Raw genomic sequence first — 7,910 nt, 5'->3', positions numbered from 1 at the left:
TCTGGAGAGCGTGCAATTAAGAACTACTGGTTTAATGTATAGTTTTCAAAAGAAAGATTTTGACATTTTTTAATCTTTAAAATTTTTGTAGTTAATATTGTAAAATCCTTTGAAATAATCCTTCAGGTCAGATAAGTAGTTCTCTTTTTTCCTTTCAAGATTATTAATGAAGGCAATGAGATTTCCTACTATCTTTTTAAAAAATTTAATTAACTTATTTTAAAATATATTTTTATTGATGTCAGAGAGGAAGGGAGAGGGAGAGATGGAAACATCAATGATGAGAGAGAGCCATTGATTGGCTGCCTCCTGCAGGCCCCCCACTGGGGATCGAGTTCACAAGCCAGGCATATGTCCTGATTGGGAATTGAACCATGACCTCCTAGTTCATAGGTTGATGCTCAACCACTGAACCACATTGGCCGGGCAATTTCCTAGTATCTTGATAATTCTGCTTATTGATAACTCAGAAAAATATTTATGTTTATCATTATTATTAGAACCATCACATTTTACTGTTTTGCTGACATTTCATTGCTATAAATGGCCTAACGCATAGCTATAACACCTGCACATTTCTAAGGAGAATAAGAAAGGAATGCCTGTTGTAGCACCTTTAGAATCATAGATTAATAATGAAGCAACAATTAGTCAGGAATAGAGTGTGAAGCTCAACTCAGTTTCACTTTCCAGGTCTGAACAGCAGAATTTCCCTCAGTATATGAGATAATACATGTAACATTCATTGCCATGCCAAGCACACCAAAGGAGCGTAATGTTAGCTTTAATTATATTGATGCTTTTTAGTACTATAGAGATGGTTCCTACAAGCCCTCCTGTTTATAGAGCACTAGAGGTCCAGTGCACGAAATTGTACACGGGTAGGTCCCTAGGCCTAGCCTGCAGTCAGGGCCATCTTCTGCTCACTTGCCAGTCCTCAGTCCTGCCCTGCCGCCACCCTCCACAGTTCCCTGTGGTTCCCCATTGGCCATGATTGGAGCCTGCGGGCCAGGAGAAGGGACCAAGAGGTCAGCCATTCTGCCGGCTCACCAGTCCCCAGCCCCACCCTGCTGCCACCCACCCCAGTTCCCTGTGGTTCCCTGTTCGCCATCCGGCATTCAGAGCCTGTGGGCTCAGGGGAGGGACCGAGAGGTGGTCAATGCACCTCATAGTGGCTGGTGGATTTGTTGTTCTGGTTGTTACCCTGTTATGGTCGCTAGCCTTTTATTATATAGGATTATGAAGCTTGCTTGACTAGTCAACAAAAAGAAAACGTAAAGAAATAAAAATATGAAGAAAAACCCCATTCAACAGCCTAATTTCTCATATGGCTTTGATATGTATTACAAGTTATAAAGAAAATATTAGAAATTAGCAATGTATAAAAAATAAACTTACTATGATTAAGTTCAGTTAAACTCTATTATGACATTTCTGTCCTTAAGAGATATCTTTATTTATTTAAGTGATATTTCTTGCTTAAAATTCTTCTTTGTCTGATATTAATATATTCACACCAGCATTATTTTAGTTCATGTTCTTATGATATATCTTTCCTCATTTCTTTATCTTAGACAGTTTTTGGTCCTTTAAAACATACCTTGTTGCCCTAGCCAGTGTGGCTGAGTTGGTTGGGTGTTATCCCATGCATCAAAAGGTTGCCAGTTCCATTCCTGGTCAGGGCACATGCCCCAGTTGCAGGCTCAATTCCTGGTAGGAGGTGTGCAGGAGGCAGCTGAATCAGTTTTGCTCTCATATTGAAGTTTATCACTCTCTCCCTTTCTCGCTCTCTTAAAAAAATTCAGTAAAAAAATCTTAAAAAGAAAACATACCTTGTCGACAGCATATAGTAGGTTTTGTTATATCTACCCAATCTGAAAATCTTTTTCTTTTATAGAATGTTTATTTCATTAACATTTAATTTAGTTAGTTATTACTGTAATTATTACCAAGTCTATAATCTTGCTTTATCTTTATTTTCCCTTTCTCTTTCTTTGTTTCTTTTTCTCTGCTTGCTTGCATAACTTTGGATTTATCAAGTATTTTTGTTATTCCTATTCCTTTCTCTTTTTTAGTATGTGTTCAGTTGATTGCAGTATTTATCCTTGATTTGTTAAAGTTTACTTGAAATTAGTACTTTTTTATTTCCAAAAGAATGCAATTATTTTATAATAGCTTAACTCCATTTGACCTTAATTCGGGACTTTGTATTTTTGTTCCTCTTTCATGTTACTAACATTCTCCATCTTGTCTTTGAGGATATTTATTGTATTTATTTTAAATTCTTGGCCCATTTGTTTTGATAATATAGAGAATATATACTTAGTTTTTGTTTCTTATTGCATTTATGTTGCTTTTCTTTTTTCAGTTTTATGGCCTGTGAGCTGCTATATTCTCCTCAGTTACTAGTTACCCTGTCTGGTAGGAAGGGCCAGCGGCAGGTACTGACCTGTGACTTCTAGGATGTTTGGACGAAGGGAAAAGATGAGCTTCCTGGTGGAGAGCTGCAGGTACCGTAGAACTGTTGTTCTCTAACTCTTAAATGCTCTCTGCCCCTCGTGAACCCTTAAGTTAAGGAGTAGGAGTCCCTTAGGTTTGGAGTTTAGTGTTTTTGGACTAGAGCGTGGAAGAATCAGTGAGAGTTGGCAACACAATACCCCACATGTTTTCATCAGTGCCTCAACCCTGTAGGATTTGAGTTCTTCTCTCATATTTGAGCTCTGATAACTCTGGATTGCCTGGTAGCAATGTTGGGCAAAGGTTGTTCCAAAGCTCCATGTGTATGGGAGCGTGTGGAGGTGAGTGGAGACTAAAATAGACCTTACAAAGTTCTCCTGCGAGTTCTGTTCTCACTGTGTTATGTGCAGGCTGTATCTATCAAAGCCCCCATGCCTACCTCAGCTGGATGTTGCTGGCTTTGAAGATGGAGGAAGTGGACCACCAGCCAAGGAATGCAGGCAGCGTCAAGCATATCAAACTCATGGCCTGCGGGCTACATGCCTCATTTATTTGGCCCGTCTTAGCCTTTGAGTTTGACATGCTTGTTTTAAGCTGAAAAAGTCAAGGAAATGAATTCTCCACTAGATTTTCCAGAAAGGAATGCAGCCCTTTCTGGTGTGGACACCTTGATTTTAGTCCTGTGAAATTCTTTTTAAATGTATGACCTCTAGAACCATCAGAGAGCGATTTTCAAACAGTGTGCCACAAGAATTTAAAAAAACATATGTGTATTGAGTCAGGAGCACTGACCTCTTTTCCCTTAGATTGTCAAATAAAAAAATGACAACAGTCAACATAACAATAGCTGTCTGGTCTGAATGAATCAAAATTATACCTATATTTTTGTCAGGCAAAAAAATATATTTTTTGGTATGCTGCATAATTTTAGTAATTAGTTTATGTATGCCATGAGAGGAAAAACGTTGAAAATTGCTGCTATAAGATAATAAAATTTGTGTTGTTTTAAACCACTAATTTTGTGGTAATTGGTTATGGTAGCAATAGGAAACAAATACATTGCTGAATAGGATGAAGTAATTAGTAATGATAAAAACTAACATGCAAATAAGTTACTTGAAGATTCTCATGATGGAGGTGACTATAAATTTGCTAAGTATTATTTTTTCCAGAATATCTTGTACAAATTTTAAAAAGGCAAAAGATTTATGCAATCTGAGGAGAAACCAGAGTATCTTGTACAAATTTTAGATGACTTAGTGAAATGGAAACACTCTTTTTTTAAAAAAATATGTGTTTTAAAAGTTGATTTTAGAGGGAGAGGAAGGAAGAGGGAGAGATTGAAACATCTATGAGAAAGAGACATCCATCAGCTGCCTCCTGCATGCCCCCTACTGGGAATTGAGCTTACAGCTTGGGCATGTGCCCTGACCAGGAATCAAACCAGTGACCTTTTGGTGCATGGGACAATGCTCAACCAACTGAGCCACACCAGCCAGGCAAAAACATTCTTGAGAAAGAGGTTTAACTGAAGAACTAATTTCATTTCCTTGCAGGTCTTTTATTTGATAGTAGTGTCCTGGTGCACGGATTCATGCACATTGAAAGGAAATTAATTAGAAGAAATACTTTAATTTTGCTATTCACCCTTTCTCTATAATAGAAGTGTCAACCAAATTCATGATCGACAATGACAGATCGAAACACACGCATGTGATTGGCCCCAGTGAGAGCTTTATATGTATCGCGCATGTGTGAGTCAGCTTAGCCTTTTATAGCTATAGAATAAACTTGCTTAATTAGTCCTGCTTTCTGGTTTAGCTAAACTGTTTCCAGCCCATTGAAGCACCCCAACTTCTCTTTCAGGTAATTGTCAGCAACATGCAGTAAATATCAACATGAAGCAGATTATTATTGTAGATCATGCAGGGAGAACAAAGGGTAAAATATTTAACTGTAGCAGTGTTTGACTATATTCTGTGCAGTGAGAAAACCTGAAGTCATTTTCAAGTTCCACCATTTCTTCTTTTCAATTGGGTCAAGTTTCGAAACTTTCTAAATCTCCATTTTCTGGCTAATGAAAAGAAAATAGGATTCTACTGAGTCTCCTATCTACCTACTCCAGGACTTCTGTGAGGATCAAAGGAGATGTGGCATGTGAAAATGGTTCACAAACATTTGGTTAAACTGTAAAATGTTTGCACCTGGCTATAAAGCAAGTCAGGTTCCTGGGCTGAAGAAACTCCAAGGAGGCTAGTTGCTAGGGAGATAAATCCAGGTGTTGCTATGTGACATCATTACCCAGTGCCCACAGCCACTGTTTCCGGGCTGGGCTGGACTGTGGGCCGAATTTTGCGCCATGGGGTCTTGGCAGTGTTGGCTGCAATTTGCTGGGGTGTCTGGGGTGTTGGCGGGGCCTGTGTCCCACTTGGGGGAAGCTGACTGTTGGTTTGTTGGTGCCAGGTCTGTGGTGCTGTTTATTTTTAAATGGCCAGTGCACATGGTGGCAGCTCCTGCATTGAGTGTCTGCCCCCTGGTGGTCAGTGAGCATCATAGCTACTGGTTGGACAGACACTTAGCCTTTTATATCCTATACTAGAGGCCTGGTGCACGACATTTGCACATGGGATGGGAAGGGTAGGAGGGTCTCTCTCAGCCCAGCCCGTGCCCTTTCCCACTCTGGGAGTCCTTGAGGGATGTCCGACTGACAGCTTAGGCCCAGTCAGACATCCTTAGCACTGCCATAGTGGCAGGCCAGAGGCAGGCCATTGTGCTCACCAGCTGTCAGCCCGACTTGTGGCTGAGCGGTGCTCCCCCTGTGGAAGTGCACTGACCATGAAGGGGCAGCTCCTGCATTGAGCGTCTGCCCCCTGGTGGTCAGTGCGCATCATAGCGACTGGTCGTTCCACCGTTTGGTCAATTTGCATATTACCCTTTTATTATATAGGATAATAAAAACCCAGCGACCATAATAGCAGAACAACCAGAACGGAATATCCTATATAATAAAAACCCAGCGACCATAATAGCAGAACAACCAGAACGGAATATCCTATATAATAAAAACCCAGCGACCATAACAGCAGAACGACCAGAATGACTGCTTGACTATTCACTATGAGGTGCACTGACCATCTCTTGGTCCCTTTCCCCAGCCAGCAGGCTCCGATCACTGATGGCAAACGGGGACCTGGGGTGAGTGGTGGGGGATGCGGGTGGTGCCAGGCCAAGGCCCCCGCCTTGCTGGTCGCCCCACACACAGAGGGCGACCTGCAGCAGGGGTGGGGCTGGCGAGCGGTTGGGAACAGCCAACCTCTCAGTCCCTCCCCTGGCCATCAGGCTCCCATCACTGGATGGGGAATGGGGAACCGGGGTGGGTGGCAGCGCAGGGCGGGACTGGTGAGCGGGCGGAACAGGCCGACCTCTTGGTCCCTCCCCCCAGCCCACAGGCTCCGATTGCCACCAATGGTGAACAGGGACCCAGGGTGGGTGGCAGAGGATGCAGGTGGCGCCAGGCCAAGACCCCCACCCTGCTGGTCATCCCACACACAGAGGGTGACCTGCGGCGGGGGTAGGGCCGGCGAGCGGGTGGGAACGGCCGACCTCTCGGACCCTCCCCTGGCCGTCAAGCTCCCATCGCTGGATGGCAAACAAGGAACCGGGGTGGGTGGCGGCAGGGGGCAGGGCCGGCTGCCGGGGAAAATGGCCCTGATCACAGGCTAGGCCTAGGGACTGTAACCGCGCACGATTTTGTGCGCCGGGCCTCTAGTATATAGATAATTGGCTAATGGAAAAATCAGTCCATAATCAGTGTTTTTGGAAGTAAGTTTATTTAATGGACTTGAAATGGAGCCATTTCTATTTTTCTGAGAATATTATAATCAGATCAATTTTGCTCTACAAAGGCAAGAATGTTTCTCGACCCCACCAAAGATTTTAAAAACATTTTTTTTTAGTTCAAGTAAAAGATGGCAAAATAAGCCAGACATCAATCTGGTTGTATATGGTTGTAATTCCTTTTTATGGGTGTCTATATTTCATGGAAACCTTTTAAAATTTAATTTTGTTTTTTATTTTTTGATGTGCCACAGAATTTTTGTAATTAGTTTATGTGTGCCATGAGATGAAAAAGGTTGAAAATCGCTGCCCAAGGGCATAGTTTAAGGACTAGGTAGTTACAAACCCCAGTCACCCACCCATCCCAGAGCAGTGCCAGCTTGTTGCTCAGAGTTAAAAGGACTGCCTGCTGTGGGAGCAGTTGGCCCCAGTAATGTGCAGGCATATGCTCTGGTGCTGCAGCCTGAACCCCCTGGGCACCACAGGCAGGTGCAATGGGGGCTGAAAGGCAGGTCCTGAAACCTTTTTTTGGTGTGTGTCCCATAAGAAAAAAAAAAAGAGAGAGAGAGAATAACAAGAACTTTTTTCACTGACTAATATGATACTAACATGTGAAGTAACAAGAGGATGAAACTTACAATTTAAAAAAAAGTACTGAAAGGCTGGCAGGCGGTCAGACTATTCCCAGCCGCCTGGTTATTTTCTGCATAGTTTTGATATACCTGTCCAAGCATGTTTGGCAAAGTGGAAGTTTAGTTATTGCTGAAATTGTGTGCAAGAGTCTAAGAAAAATTCTTTACAACATGTTTGGGATTATAAAGAATTTGGCTGAAAGAAAACTGTAATAGATGCTTTCTCTTTGAGGTCTATTGTAGTCACTCTGGCAGCCCAGCTTAAATCTTACTATCTTGCTTTGGAGGTACTTGAAGGGAAAAATGTTTCATTTTTGTGAAGAGCTGTCTGACACAGGAAAACTTCACCTTCAATAAGATTATTTCTGGGCACAAGAACAATTGCAGCATTGTTTCTTCAAAATCGCTGGAATACACCTGAGAAGCCCTCCTTGTAGAATATGCTTCAATTTATGTCCCGTTACTGCTGTCAAAGCTTTTGTGTCCAACTCTCTTTTGTTTCCAAATGATGGGTAGAGTTGTCACTTCATAGACAATTCAGAGAGGTGTTTTGAGCTGTCATTGTTTAGGAAGTTTTTATTCTTCTGAAGACCTCAGAAGAAAGATGCAGTAAAAGATGTTAGGTCAGACACCTAAAGGTTTTCTACACTTAATTCCATTGTATATTTTCTCTACCTGATGGTATCAATGATTTCATGTGAGGGCATTTTCTTTGATGAGGTTCACAGATAGAGTACAGGATGTTTTATTTTGATCAGTTTGGAAGTGGCTGGGGGTGGTTATATGTATAAGAAAGCTTTCATGGCTTTTTAAATTTCATGTGTTCTTTGCTCTGTAGTTTTCAGTTTCACCCAGATACAAGTTTTTTATTTATTTACTAGAGGCCTGATGCACGAAATTTGTGCAAGGGGCTTGGCCCTCGCAGCCATGGCTTCGTTCCGAAGGACATCCAGTCTAATTAGCATATTATGCTTTTATTATTAT

General features: G+C 41.9%; 1 non-coding gene across 1 annotated transcript; it reads right to left on the bottom strand.

Annotated features, from left to right (window-relative positions):
• Positions 1-6,672: 6,672 nt before the first annotated feature.
• Positions 6,673-6,809, bottom strand: LOC138997470 (small nucleolar RNA SNORA76). The gene has a single exon (XR_011468937.1). It is a non-coding gene; the product is annotated as a small nucleolar RNA SNORA76 (small nucleolar RNA).
• Positions 6,810-7,910: the final 1,101 nt, after the last annotated feature.

This window comes from Myotis yumanensis, unplaced genomic scaffold (assembly GCF_028538775.1).
Source record: "Myotis yumanensis isolate MYYU_CA2020_CCGP unplaced genomic scaffold, mMyoYum1.0.hap1 SCAF_18, whole genome shotgun sequence".
NCBI classification, from domain to species: domain Eukaryota; kingdom Metazoa; phylum Chordata; class Mammalia; order Chiroptera; family Vespertilionidae; genus Myotis; species Myotis yumanensis.
This window is presented reverse-complemented; position numbering and strand designations above follow the sequence as displayed.